Source organism: Macaca nemestrina, chromosome 9, assembly GCF_043159975.1.
Source record: "Macaca nemestrina isolate mMacNem1 chromosome 9, mMacNem.hap1, whole genome shotgun sequence".
NCBI classification, from domain to species: domain Eukaryota; kingdom Metazoa; phylum Chordata; class Mammalia; order Primates; family Cercopithecidae; genus Macaca; species Macaca nemestrina.
In genome coordinates, this window is record NC_092133.1 from 116,528,189 (window position 1) to 116,543,013 (window position 14,825).

Sequence of the window (14,825 nt, forward strand, 5' to 3'; positions counted from 1 at the left end):
GGTGGTATATGTCTGTGGCCTCAGCTACTTAGGAGGCTAAGAGTGTCACTTAAGTCCAGGAGGCTGAGGCTGCAGAGAGCCATGATCACAACACTGTACTTCAGCCTAGGCAATAGAGTGAGACCCTGTATCAAAATAAGAATAATAGTAATAGAAACAATGTCTTGTATTATCTATGCTTATATATACATATGTGTAGGTTTAAGTTTACGTATAAGTGATAACTTTTAAAAAATGGGCCAATTTCTTTGAAATTTCACAATCTAACAAAACTCACAAAAGAAGAAATACTTTGACTAGGCCTATATCTATTAAAGAAAGTGAATCAATAATTAATAACCCTCCAAAACAGAAAGCACCAGACCCAGATGGGTTCACTGGTGAATTCTACCAAATATTGAGGAATAAATTATGGCAATTTTCTACAATCTCTTCCAAAAGACAGAAGCAGAGGGAATATTTCCTAACTCATTCTATGAGGCCAACATTACCTTAATATGAAAACTAGACAAAGACATTATTAAGAAAGAAGACTACAGATCAATATTTCTCGTGAACAAAAATTCCCAATAAAATATTAACAAAAAGAATGCAACAATGTATAAAAAGATTACACACCATGACCAAGTGAGATTTATCTATGGTGTGCAAGGTAGTTTCAACATTCAAAAATTAATTAGTGTAATTCCATCATATCAATAGGCTGAAGAAAAATTACATGATCACACAAATAGACGCAGAAAAAGCATTTAATAAAATCCTACATGCATTCATGATAAACCATTCAGAAAACTAATAATAGAAGGAAACTTCTCAACTTGATAAGAAGAAATCTCCAAAAACCTACAGCCAACATCATAGTTAATGGCAAGAAACTAGAAGTTTTCCCACTAAAATCAAGAAAAAGGTAAGGCTCTCCTCTCACTACTCCTTTTCAACATCATACTGGTAGTCCTAATTAATACAATGAGACCAGAAAAGGAAAGGAAATGTATAGAGATTGAGAAAGAAGAAATAAAATTGTGTTTGTTTTCAGATGACATGATTGTATATGTAGAAAATCTGAATGGACAAAAAAATAAACCTCCTAGAACTAATAAGAAATCATAGCAAGGTTGCAGGATACAGGCTAATACACAAATGTCAATCATGTCTTAGTGGTATAGTAGTGAGCAGAGCTGCCTTCCAAATATCAACCATTTTCCTATATAACAGCAATGAACACGTGGAATTCAAAATGAAAAACACATTATTACTCACATTAGCACCACCAAAAATGAAATACTTAGCTGTAAATCTAACAAAATCTGTACAATATCTATATGAGAGAAACTACAAAATTCTGATGAAAGAAATCAAAGAACTAAATAAATGGAGAGATAGTCCATGTTCATGGATACAGAAAATTAATGGTTTCAAAATGTCAGTTTTTCTAACTTAATCTATAGATCTAATACAATTCCAAAATTGTAAAGGCAAAAGACCCAGAAGAGCTTTCTCAATATTGAAGAACAAAGTCAGAGGATGGCTACTATCTGACTTGAAGACTTTGATCTTTGACAAAAGAATAAAGGCAATACAATGAAGCCAAGAAAGTCTTTTCAAGAAATGTTGCTGGAACAATTGGAAATTCACATGCAAAAGAAAGTCAATCTAGATAGACATAACACCCTTAACTAAATTAACTGAAAATGGATTATAAACCTAAAATGGAAAATGGAAAACTATAAAACTTCTAGAAGATAATACAGGAGAAAACCTAGATGACCTTGGCTATGGCAACGACTTTATAGATTCAACACCTAAGGCATGATCCATGAAAGAAATAATTGATAAGTTGGACTTCATCAAAATTAAATTTTCTTCTCTGCAAAAGACAAGTCGATAGAATAAAAAGAAAAGCTACAGATTGGCAAATAATATTTGCGAAAGACAACATCAGATTAAAGTACTGTTATTCAAAATACACAAAGAACTCTTAAAACTCAACAATAAGAAGGCAAATAACTCAACTAAAAAAGACGTTAACAGACGACTCACCAAAGAAGACACAAGAATGGTAAATAAGCATATAAAAAGATGCTCAACAACATGTGTCATTAGAGAATTGCAAATTAAAACAAGTGAACACTACACACCTATTTGAATTGCCGAAACCCAAAACACTGACAACATCATATGCTGGTGAGGATGTGAAGCAACCGGAACTACCATTCATTGCTAGTGGGCATGCAAAAGCCACTTTGTAAAAGCTTGGCAGTCTCAGGTATTCTCCCAAATGAACTGAGAACTTACATCCATGCAAAAACCTGTATGCACAAGTTCATGGCAGCTTTATTTATGATTGTCAAAACTTGGAAGCAAACAAGATGTCCTTCAGTAGGTGAGCAGAAATATAAACAGGTATAGACAAAGAATAAAATGTTATTCAGTGCTAAAATAGAAATGAATGATTTAAGTCACTAACAAACATGGGGAAAACTTAGTGCATATTACTAAGTGAAATAAGCCAATCTGAAAATCCTACATATTGTAGTGATTTCAATTATACAACATTCAGGAAAAGGCAAAACTATGGATACGATAAAAATATCAGTGATTGGCCAGGCGTGGTGGCTCATGTCTGTAATCCCAGCATTTGGGAGGCCAAGGTGGGTGGATCACGAGGTCAGGAGATCGAGGGCATCCTGGCCAACGTGGTGAAACCCCGCCTCTACTTAAAAAAAATACAAAAATTAGCCAGGCATGGTGAGGTATGCCTGTAGTCCCAGCTACTCAGGCGACTGAGGTAGGAGAAAGGCTTGAACCTGAGAGGCGGAGGTTGTAGCGAGCCGAGATCTCGCCACTGCACTTCAGCCTGGTGACAGAGCAAGACTCCGTCTCAAAAATATATGTGTGTGTGTGTGTGTGTGTGTGTGTGTGTGTGTGTGTGTGTGTGTGTGTGTGAGATTGCCAGTTCTTAAAGGAGAGGGTGGGATGAATAGATACAGATACTTTTTTTTTTTTTTTGAGATGGAGTTTCACTCTTGTTGCCCGGCCTGGAATGCAATGGTACGATCTCAGCTCACTGCAACTTCTGCCTCCAGGGTTCAAGCAATTCTCCTGCCTCAGCCGCGCGAGTAGCTGGGATTACAGAGCCCCACCACCATGCCCGGCTAATTGTGTATCTTTGGTAGAGACAGGGTTTCACTTTGTTGGTCGGGCTGGTTTCAAACTCCTGACCTCAGGTGATCTGCCCGCCTCGGCCTCCCAAAGTTCTGGGATTACAGGTGTGAGCCACCACGCCCAGCCCACAGAGAATTTTAGGGCAGTAAAACTACTCTGTATGATACCACAATGGTAGATACGTGTCATTGAACACTTGTCAAAACTCACAGAATGTACAACACCGAGAGTGAACTCTAATGTAAACCATGGACTTTGGTGATAATCATGCATCTCTATAGGTTCATTGATGGTAACAAAGGCACTTCTTGGGTGTAGGTTGTTGGTAACAGAGAGGCTGTGCATGTGTGATGGCAGAGGATATGTGGGAATTCTGGAATTCTGTTCTTCCTGATCAATTTTGCTGTAAACCAAAAACTACTCTGAAAGTCTATTTGTGAAAAAGTACAGAATGGAATTAATCACTCAAGAAGAAAAACTAAGAAAATAGAAACAGCAACAATAAAAATGTAGACTATCACTAGAACCAAGATTTTTGAAGTGGTAAGTGTGATCAACAATGTTAGCAGAGGCCGGGCGCAGTGGCTCATGCCTGTAATCCCAGCACTTTGGGAGGCGAGGCGGGGGGATCACCAGGTCAAGAGATTGAGACCATCTTGGCCAACATGGTGAAACTCTGTCTCTACTAAAAATACAAAAATTAGCTGGGAGTGGTGGCAGGTGCCTGTAGTCCCAGCTACTCGGGAGGCTGAGGCAGGAGAATCGCTTGAACCCAACAGGTGGAGGTGGCAGTGAGCAGAGATCGCGCCATTGCACTGCAGCTTGGCTAAAGAGCAAGACTCCGTCTAAAAAAAAAAAAAAAAAAAAAAAAAAAAAAAAAAAAAAAAAAGGGCTTCTGAACATTCTAAAAATGACTTTAACATTACAGACATATACTTAGATCAAGCATGTCTATCATTACTCATCCAGAAATAGCATAATTTAAGCAAAGAAAGGCAGTGAAAGAGGGACAGTGCCAGGTTCTGATGAAGAATACAATGAAAGGATTGTCTTATAATTTGAAACATTTGGAGAAGGAAGCCTATTAGAATTAAATGTATTCAATATATTAGAGTCAAAATCATCGAACAATTTAGTTTTAAAATTTTGGTGGAAAATGAAGTGCAATTTTAAATTCTTTATTTTAACTGAGCGTTTCCAGAAAACAGTTTTCTCTCTCACAAAAAGAAACACAGTATAAATTCTAAAATGGTTTTAAAGGAAAAATATAAATATATATAAATAAGTAATTTTAAAGTCCTAAATTGGCTCAGTTTTATAAAATACTGGTAGCGTCCTCATTTTATCTGTAATGTCTCTATTCAACCCCCTAAAACTTCTCTTTAAAAAGATAAATGTATGCAATAGAAAGGAAGCAATTCTCTCCTCCAAAATGCAAGATCGGTAATGATTCCATTTCCTCCACTTTCAACTAAGTCAATATCGATGAATGCTGAACTATAATTTGGCCCCGGACTACTGTGAAATCTGTCTGTTGACCAGTATAAGCATTCCATCTTACAACGGGAAGGCCCAGATATAATAAAAAGGTGATTTGTTGCTGAATTTTCTCAAAAAGAGATGAAAAGAAACAAAGTCACAGAAGAAACCTGACCAAAGAAAGTACAGTCTGTGAAAATTCTCAGCTGGACGGTGCCTAAGGCGTCTTTGAACTTGACCTTCACCACAGGGTCTATCATGTTACTGAGGAGCTGCTGCCACCTCATGGAGAACTGAGAGATCTCATTTTCCAAACGCATGGGTTTCTGGTAGCCAAATGATCTTTGACAAAAGAATAAAGGCAATGCAATGAAGCAAAGAAAGTCTTTTCAAGAAATGTTGCTGGAACAATTGGAAATCCATATGCAAAAGAAAACCAATCTAGTTAGACATAACAATCATTTTCTAGGTGCATGGATTCCGCAATCACCCATTTATATCTTTCCTTTTCTCTTTATTGAAAGCATAACAACCACATGAATCTCACATTAAAAAGCCCTTTCTTGTTGGATGTAATTCTCCTAATTCAATTTTTTATAACCATAGTATTATACAGCACATGCATATGAAATAAATAATATATCATCTCATTTTGAGTGATTACTGCGTGGATTTAGATATATCATCAGTCAAATTAATATCCCCAGACTGCAGAGAAATAGCCTAACATCGACAGGCTACAATTCTGCCCTGAATATACATTTACAAAGCTAATAGCTAAATTGCAAAATTTAGAGAATAACAAAATTTAAAAGGGTCTTGATGCTCCTTTTCCACCTTCCCTGCAACATCCTCACTGAAAACCAAAATATCTTCCCTTCTTGTTTTTTGTATTATTTTCTCTCAACTTTTTTCTGTTTGGTTTTGTTTGTTCGTTTGTTCGAGACGGTGTCTCGCTCTGTCGCCAGGCTGGAGTGCGGTGGCGCGATCTCAGGTCACAGTAACTTCTGCTTCCTGAGTTCAAGCGATTCTCCTGCCTCAGCCTCCTGAGTAGCTGGGACTACAGGCGCCCGCCACCACGCCCGGCTAATTTTTGTATCTTTGGTAGAGACGGGGTTTTGCCATGTTAACCAGGCTGATCTCAAACTCCTGACCTCAAGTGGTCCGCCCGCGTCAGCCTCCCAAAGTGCTGGGATTACAGGGATGAGCCACCGCGCTCGGCCGCCTCTCAACTTTCAAGTTCTGTCTTAAGCCACGTGATCCGAGCAACAGAAATGCGCAAGTCTTTCTAGCTTGGTGCAGTGTTTCACGCCTGTAATCCCAACACTTGAGAAGTCCAAGGTGGGAGAATCCCTTAAGGCTGGGAGTTCAAGATCATTCTGGGCAACATAGCAAGACCCCGCCTCTACAAAAATAATAATAATAATAATAATAATTCGAGAGGTCAAGGCTGCAGTGAGCTGTGATTGTGCCATTGCACACCAGCCTGGGCGACAAAGTGAGACCTTGTCTCGATTCTTTAAACAAATGAAGAAGAAGAAGAAATAGACAAGCCTAAGAGCTAAAATAAAATAATAAATTCATTTTCAAGGAGCTTTTATATCTTACTCGCAGAGACAGTGTTGGGTGTTTTTGTGGAAGTGCCATCGTGTAGATTTTGATCTAGAACAAATTACCTCAAAGTGTAAGATGTAATTTTTATGAATGATATTCTTCACTGGAGACAGAATGGGATTTCTAATAATTGCATCTTCATCATTTGAAACTCAGTGAGTTTTGGCATTTCCATGGTTTTTGTTTGTCTGCTTATTTTTAATGCTTTAAGCAGGTACTGTCCCCCAGGAAATTTGTAGATAAAAGCAAGTTATTTACAAATTTGTTCACCTACTTTTGATCCCACCCCAGCTCTGTACTCTGGGCTCACACTTCAACAAATCCTAGTAAAGTTTAAAAACAAATCTGAATTTCCATATTTGTATTTCACATGTCCTTCAAATATTTAGAAAGTTGGAAGAGAAAATCTAAAAGTAAAATATCTGCTTTCAATTTCTTCACCATGGTGAGTTTAGATAGAAACTTAAGGAACCTCCAAAAATAAGTTATAAAATAATAAGTTATACCACATAAATGTGTATAGATGTGCATACACACACACACACACAGTAGGACTTCAATGGGTGTTTATATTACTCTTTACAATGTATCTATGTTATCTATATTCTTTTATAAAGATGAAAATTTTATTAAAAATGAAATAAAAAGACACATGATTATAATATTATCGGAATAGACAAAATTCAAGGCTAAAACTAATTAAACAAGTAAAAGGGAATATCATGTAATGGCAAAAGACGTGATGATAAAGAATATACACACTGCGTTTCTTCATGAACTAAATAACATAAAGCTAAAAATTCCAAAACTATAGGAATGTGATAAAATCATCTGTCATGATAATATCCTTAATACAACTCTTTCAGAATCTGACAAAGTACACAACGTTACAATGTTATAGAAGATGTGATTAATAGTGTTTTACTTAACACACATATGTTGTATTCCACAAATCCTATACATTAAACTTCTTATATGAAGTAGCTTTAAAAATCAGTCAAGGCCTGCCGGGTGCAGTGGCTCACACCTGTAATCCCAGCACTTTGGGAGGCCGAGGCGGGCGGATCACAAGGTCAGCAGATCGAGGCCTTCCTGGCTAAAACGGTGAAATTCCATCTCTACTAAAAATACAAAAATTAGCCGGGCAAGGTGGCGGGCGCCCGTAGTCCCAGCTACTTGGGAGGCTTAGGCAGGAGAATGGCGTGAACCTGGGAGGCAGAGCTTGCAATGAGCCCAGATCTCGTCACTGCACTCCAGCCTGGGTGACAGAGTGAGACTCCATCTCAAAAAAAAAAAAAAAAAAAAAAAATCAGTCAAAATTCCAACTCTATTTGTTAGCTTTGTGACCTTGGAAAAGTTATTTAATCTTTCTAAATTCCTGTTTCCTTCTCTGTAAAATAAAAACTGTCACACTCACTTGACTGTTGCGAAGGTTTAAATGATTAATAGGAGTAAAAGCCAAGCATGGGACCTGGCACTTATGAAACAGTGTAACAGTGTTTTTTCTTGCTGTTATCATATTTCTTCCTGGTCTTCATCTTCTGCAACTTGAATGCTAAGTACTTTTCACTGCATCTTCATATCACACCTCTCTATTACTTGGAAAAATTTTAGATGCCACAAACTGGGCTACCCAACATATTCCAACATCATTGCAGCTTCGAATCAGAGTCAGGCAGTTTTATAGACCAGCATGTCCAATGAACTTGTCTTGCCCTTAGCCTCCCTGTATTATCCAACTGTAAGTCTAAAATAAGTAATCATCAAATAGAAAGAAACCAGCCAGAAAAAAAAAAATAACTGAATTCTTGGCCACGAAGAAAATCTTAATCAATTCCAAAAAATAGAGAGATTTTATGTCTCACATTCTCTAACCATACTTGAATTATAAACTAGAAGTTTACGACAAGCAGGAAAAAAATACCCTAAAGGCAGAACAATATGAAATTAAGGCACACTTCAAAATAGTTCCTATCCGAAGAGGTACTTAAAACTGATATTACAGTCTGGGCAAGATGGCTCATGTTTGGAATTCCAGCACTTTGGGCGGTCAGGGCAGGAGGATTGCTTTGGACCAGGAGTTTGAAACCAGCCTGGACAACATGGTGAAACCTCATCTCTACAAAAAATTAAAAATTAGCCAGGTGTGGTGGCACAAGACTGTAATCGTAGTAATTCGGGAGGCTAAGGTGGGAGATCACTTGAGCCCGGGAGGTAGAGGCTGTAGTGAGCCATGATTGTGCCACTGCATTCAGCCTAAGCAACAGAGTGAGATCCTGTCTCAAAAACAAAAACAAAAACAAAAAACACTGATATTACAAATAAAAAGAATAGTCTAGGCATAGCTAAACTTTATACTACAGTAGGAAATATCTTAAATGCTTCTATTACTAAAAAGAAAAACTAACATTAAACCAAGTAAGCCAACTAATGAACTTTCTAAAAATTGTGATAAATCAAAAGAAAGTCATAGAGAATGAAAAATCAAGGATATTGACCAACCAATCACACTTCTGGCCACACAGTCTCTGTACACAACTGTTCATAGCAGCTTTATTTGTAATAGCCAAGAACAGAAAACAATCAAAATGTCCTATAACCGGTGAATGATTAAATCTATCTGTGGAACATACATGCCTTGAAATACTACTGAGCAATCGAAACAAGTTGTTGATATGCCCAACAACTTGCATTAATAGCATAGGCATTATGCCAAGTGGAAAAAGCTACTCTTAAAAGATCGCATGCTGGCTGGGCACACTGGCTCACATCTGTAATCCTAAAACTTTGAGAGACCAATCACTAAAGGCCAGGAGTTCGAGACCAGCCTAGGCAAAATAGCAAGACCCTGTCTCCAAAAAAATTTTTTTTAATTAGTTGGGCATGATGGCATGCACCTGTAGTCGTAGCTACTCAGGAGGCTGAGGAAGGAGGCTCGCTTGAGCCCAGAAATTCAAGGCTGCAGTGAGCTATGATCACACCACTGCACGCCAGCCTGGGTGACAGAGCAAGACCCTGTCTCTAAAAAGAAAAAATTAATTTTAAAAATCACGTACTATATGATTCCATTTATATGATACTTTTGAAATGACAAAATTATCTATATGGAGAACAAATTAGTAGTTTCCAAAGGTTAGGGAAAGTAGGAGAAGGAGGAAGCATGACTGTAAAGGGACAGAACAAGAGAGACCTTTGTGGGGATGGGCCTGTTCTGTATCTTGATTGTGGTGGTGACTACACTCATCCACACATGTGATCAAATGGCCCAGAAGTACATACATGCCTTGTACCAAGGTTGATCTCCTGGTTTTGATATGTAAGCCATAACCATTGGGAAGACTGGATCAAGGGTACGTAGGAATGCTCTGTACTATCTTTATAACTTCTCATGGATCTATAATTAGCTCAAAAAAAAGGTGTTTTATAAAAAAAAAAAGATGAAATTTTAAAATAAAAAGTATTTAAAATTTATTTTAAAGTTTTTAAATAAAATCTTGGTTTTTGAAAACACAAAGGAAATCTCAAACACAGAGTAAATCTCCAACAAGGCTGAACAAGGGGGAAAAAGAGAGATGATAGAAAATATACAAGTAGGAAGAAGAAATAAGATATAACCCCAATACAGGTGATATTAAAAGTAAGAGACATGATATACACAATTCAGTGGCAATACATTTGGAAACTTAGGGTAAACTGATCTACTATGGGCCAGACATGTTCTTAGGTAGGGTCTCCCTGGATAACCACATAATTTTTGCTCACGGAATCCCCAGGAGGCACCATTCCCATAGAACACAATGGAACCCCCTAGAAATCTACAGGGGGAATACAGCTGTGTCTATGAGCTGCCCTCATTATAGGAGCTTAATGTGGGTCAATTTACAAGACCCCATCTACGCCTTTCTGCAGCGTATAGACGCAAAAGCTATAAATACACACACGAGTAAGTCGAATCCAGCAGTGCATTGACAAAAATACAACATGGACAAGATACATTCTAAGAATGTAAAGATGGTTTTGAAATAGAAAATCTTCAACATAATTCATTACATAAACTAGCAACAAAACCATTTGATTGTATCAATAGGTGGCAAAAAAAAAAAAAAAAAGAATCTGAAAAAAATTAGCTGCTATTCCAAAAAAGATTAAAGTAAAATATTAAAATAATACAGTTAACTCAATATTCTAAAATAGCAAAGACTATTTCTTGAAAGAAAAGAAAAAAAAAAAGCAAATGGTACCTTAAAAGACAAAGTACTAAAACTATTGTTATAAAACAGGAACACACAAAATTATCTTTACTCACACATATTGTGATGAATCTAAAAAACAAGAAACACTAAAAGGAGATTAGCATTAGTAGCAAATTTGGTAAGACACTTTCCATAAGAAATACATGAACAGTAATTTTTTCTTTTTATGGAGAAAAATAAATGAGAAATGGAAATGGAAAAAAAACCTGGACACACGATAGTAACAACATATGATAAAATACCTAGAAATACATTAACAAATGTAGCTAGACAGTCTATATGAAGGAAACTCTAAAATTTTATTAACAGACATAAAACAAGAACTGAATAAATGGAAAGGTATGTCATGTTTCTGGATGGGAAGACTTTTTAAAATGTCACTTTTATAAATTAATACATAAATTTAATGTAGCTCCTGTCAGGATTCCAAAGAACTTTATTTTGTGACTGGGTAAAATGCTTGCCAAAATAGTAGTTACTGAAAAAAAAAATAGTGAGAGGAGAGCTTAATTTACAAATATACTGTAAATCAAAATGGTTGTGATTTTGGCATAGGACTATGTCAGTGGAACAGAACAGAATCTAGAAACAGACTCGACTGTATATGGGAACTTACTCTTTGAAGAAACAGCAATGATTCATTCAGCACCAGGGCCTCCTCCCTTTCAACTTTCTCCCAGGTTATAACCTGGACCTACCCTCAATGTCTGAATGTCAAACATCTCTCTGACATTTCTTTCCAGGTCCCTTGCCTGAGTATATCTAGGCTGAAATATTTGGCCACATTAGGAACACCCACCCTTTGGTTCTATCTACTTCTTTTCCCCCTCCATCATCGACTTCTCACTGACCTCACTTCTCTCTTTATCCAGTTCAGATTCCATAATGCATCATTATAATTTGTCCCCTGTGTTTACTTTCAGATAACTTGTGGGGTGGACCTATCCCCATTTCACTACCTTAGGAAAATCCCAGCCCTGCTTAAATTCAAATTTTTACCCACTCTGTGTCCCTAGATGAACATGCCTAGAAAAACACACAGAATTAAACTGACTGGCCTCTATTTTTGACCACACATTTTAAATAATCACTTTGCACCACTGATAAGTTCTATTATATTACCCTAATAGAGTTTCTTTCCTATTGTCCTAGATAATTATTTCCCATTTTCTCTTTTCTCAAATCCTCTCTTCCATTTACCCTAGTGATGATCTTGCTTTTTACGTGAATAACACAGAAGCAATCAGAAGAGAACTCTCACATCCTCCTACCCCAAACCTGCAAGTCTGTCCATATCTGTGCTCCCCCACAGTCTTGTCATCTGATATGAGGACTGCACTACCTCTGCTCCTGTCTGAGGTCACTGTCTCCACTCAAGAAGTAGATCCCTTTCCTTACCTACTCAAGAGCGTTGTTGCTACCAGTTTCCCTTTTCATGACTGTTATTTTCTTTCTAGTAGATCATTTCTGATGTAGGGCAGGTGACCCCCCAAACTGGGGGTTAGCCCAGGGGACCTCTTGACTTTGCCCAGAAAAGAATTTAACAGCAAGCCAGTGATGCTGGACATAACTTTCATTGAAACAGCAGTGCGTGGCAGCAGCGGAGGGACTGCTCCTTGTGGAACGGGGCTACCCATCAGCAGTGCACCCAGAGCAGCAGCCCAGGGGCAGTTCTGCAGTCATATTTATACCAGCTTTAAATCACATGCAAATTAATGGACAGGTTATTTAGAAATTTCTAGAAAAACGGTGGTAACTTCTGAGTGTTGCCATGGCAATGGTGAACTGACATGGCACTGGTGGATGCGTCTTATGGAGAGGTGCTTTCACCTCTTCCATACAGCCAGTCTTCATCTGGTCCAGAGTAAAGTCCTGCCGCCTACCTCACTGTCTCATTCCCATCAACACAAAAGTATTCTGTAACATCTCCCATTTTCTCTCTTCCTAGGCCCACTTACCCTCTCCTCACTTCCAGCTAGGACTCTATTCCAGCAAAATGTCTATTCTCTCTGCCTCCATTTGCTTCTTTCCCTATCTTCCTTTACCACTCTTTCTAGGCTTTCATCTCACCCACCTCTGAAATCTGTCAAAGTCACCAGTGACCTCCATATTACCAAATCCAAATGTGAATTCCCTTTTCCTATATGTCTCAGCTCAGCAGCGGGGGATAGTGTCTAAAAGCACCTTACACCAGAGGACAAGAATCTGGTCTTCAACCAACTGTGAAAATATGGGCAAGTTACTTACCTCCCTGTGCCAAGGTTTCCTCATTTGTAAAGGATGATGATCATACTACTCTAACACTGTATTATAGGGTCGTGGAAGGATTCTGTGATTTAATATGTATAAAGCACTTAGACATTGTCTAGCACACCATAACAATTCCATAAATGTTAGCTATTATTAGTATTGATTGTTCGCTTCTTCTTGAAACCTTTTTTTTTTTGACTGACTTCTAGGATGCCACACACCCCGGATTTTTCTGGCAACTTCCCAGTCTCCTTTGCTGACTCTTTCTTCTACTGTCTAAACAGCAAAGGGTTCTAGGATTACTTAGCACTTTCTTATTATCTATCTATTTTATAGATATATTCTTCCCTTGGTGATCTCCTATATATCTCATGTGTCTATGGCTTTAAATTTCATCTATGTGCTAATAATCCTCAAATATATATTTCCAGATCTCTATTCTCTCCTAAGCCCCAGACTCTTATACTCTTGTATTCAAATATCTATTCAAGGCCGGGCGCAGCGGCTCACGCCTGTAATCCCAGCACTTTGGGAGGCCGAGGTAGACGGATCACCTGAGGTCGGGAGTTCAAGACCAGCCCGACCAACATAGAGAAACCCTGTCTCTACTAAAAATACAAAAATTAGCCGGGCGTGGTGGCGCATGCCTGTAATCCCAGCCACTCGGCTACTCAGGAGACTGAGGCAGGAGAATCGCTTGAACCTGGGAGGCGGAGGTTGTGGTGAGTTGAGATTGTGCCATTGCACTCCAGCCTGGGCAAGGAAGAGCGAAAACTCCATCTCAAAAATAAATAAATACAAAACAAAAAAACCTATATTCAAAATTTCCACTTGGATATCCAACAGGCAACTCAAATTTAATAAGTGCAAAATAATTTTTCCCCACATCTGTTTCTCCCTCCATATTTCCCATCTTATAATGGAGCACCGTTACCCAGTTGCTAATGCTAAACACCCAGGAATCATCCTTTGATTCCTCTCTTTTCCTCATCCAATCTATTAGCAGGTCTTATTGTATTTACCTTCAGAATACATCTTGGATCTGACACTTCTCACTACAACCCTTAGTCCAATCCACCATCATCCCTTCATTAGATTTAAGCAACACCCTCCTCATAGATCTGCTTTCACACTTGCTCCCAAATACCAGTTTAGCAAATTTTTTGAAACAAGTATCAGATCACATTACTTCTATGGCAAAGTTGGCTAATTATCTTCCCAATAACCACCTAACACTTCTTCCTTACTTCCTTACTGCCATTGGAGACAGCAATGTGCCTAACCTAGACTGCATTTTCTAGCTTGTTAGGTGTGGCCAGGAGATTACATCCAGCCAGTGAAATAAATGGGAACAGTATTATGTATATCTTCAGGAAGTTCCCCCAAAAGACAACTGACTCAGTAGGGAGTGTGCCCTTTTGTCTTCCTCTCTTTCCTGCTGCCTGGAATATGGATGTGATAAACAGAGCTCTCCCACCCTGCAGCCACTTTGGACCATAAGGTAGTCTTGAGGATGAATAGAAATGGCCAATAGAGTCACTCTCAACAGTCCTGAATGATCATTTTTGGACTTCTCTGGTATAAGAAAACAAACCATTGCACATTTAAACAATTATTATTCTGAATTTTCAGTTAATATACATCCAAACCCAATCCTAAATAATACAACTCCTCTATTTTTTCTTAGTCAAGCTAGTTAACATATCCACCACTTCATGTACTTATTTTTCTGTGGTGACAACTTTTTTTATTGGTACATAATTTTTGTTTGTATTTATGGAATACAAATGATATTTTCATACATGTATAAAATGTGCAATAATCAAGTTATTTGATTATTCAGGCTACCCATCACCTCAAGCATTTATCATTTCTTTATGGTGAGAACATTCAAAATCCCCTCTTCTAGCTATCTTGAAATATACAATATAGTGTTAACTACAGTCACCCTACTGTGCTATTGAACATTAGAAATTATTTCTTCTATCTGTATTTTTGTAACCCTTAACCAACTTCTCTTCATCCTCTTGCCCACCTTCCCTTTCCAGCCTCTGGTAACTATCA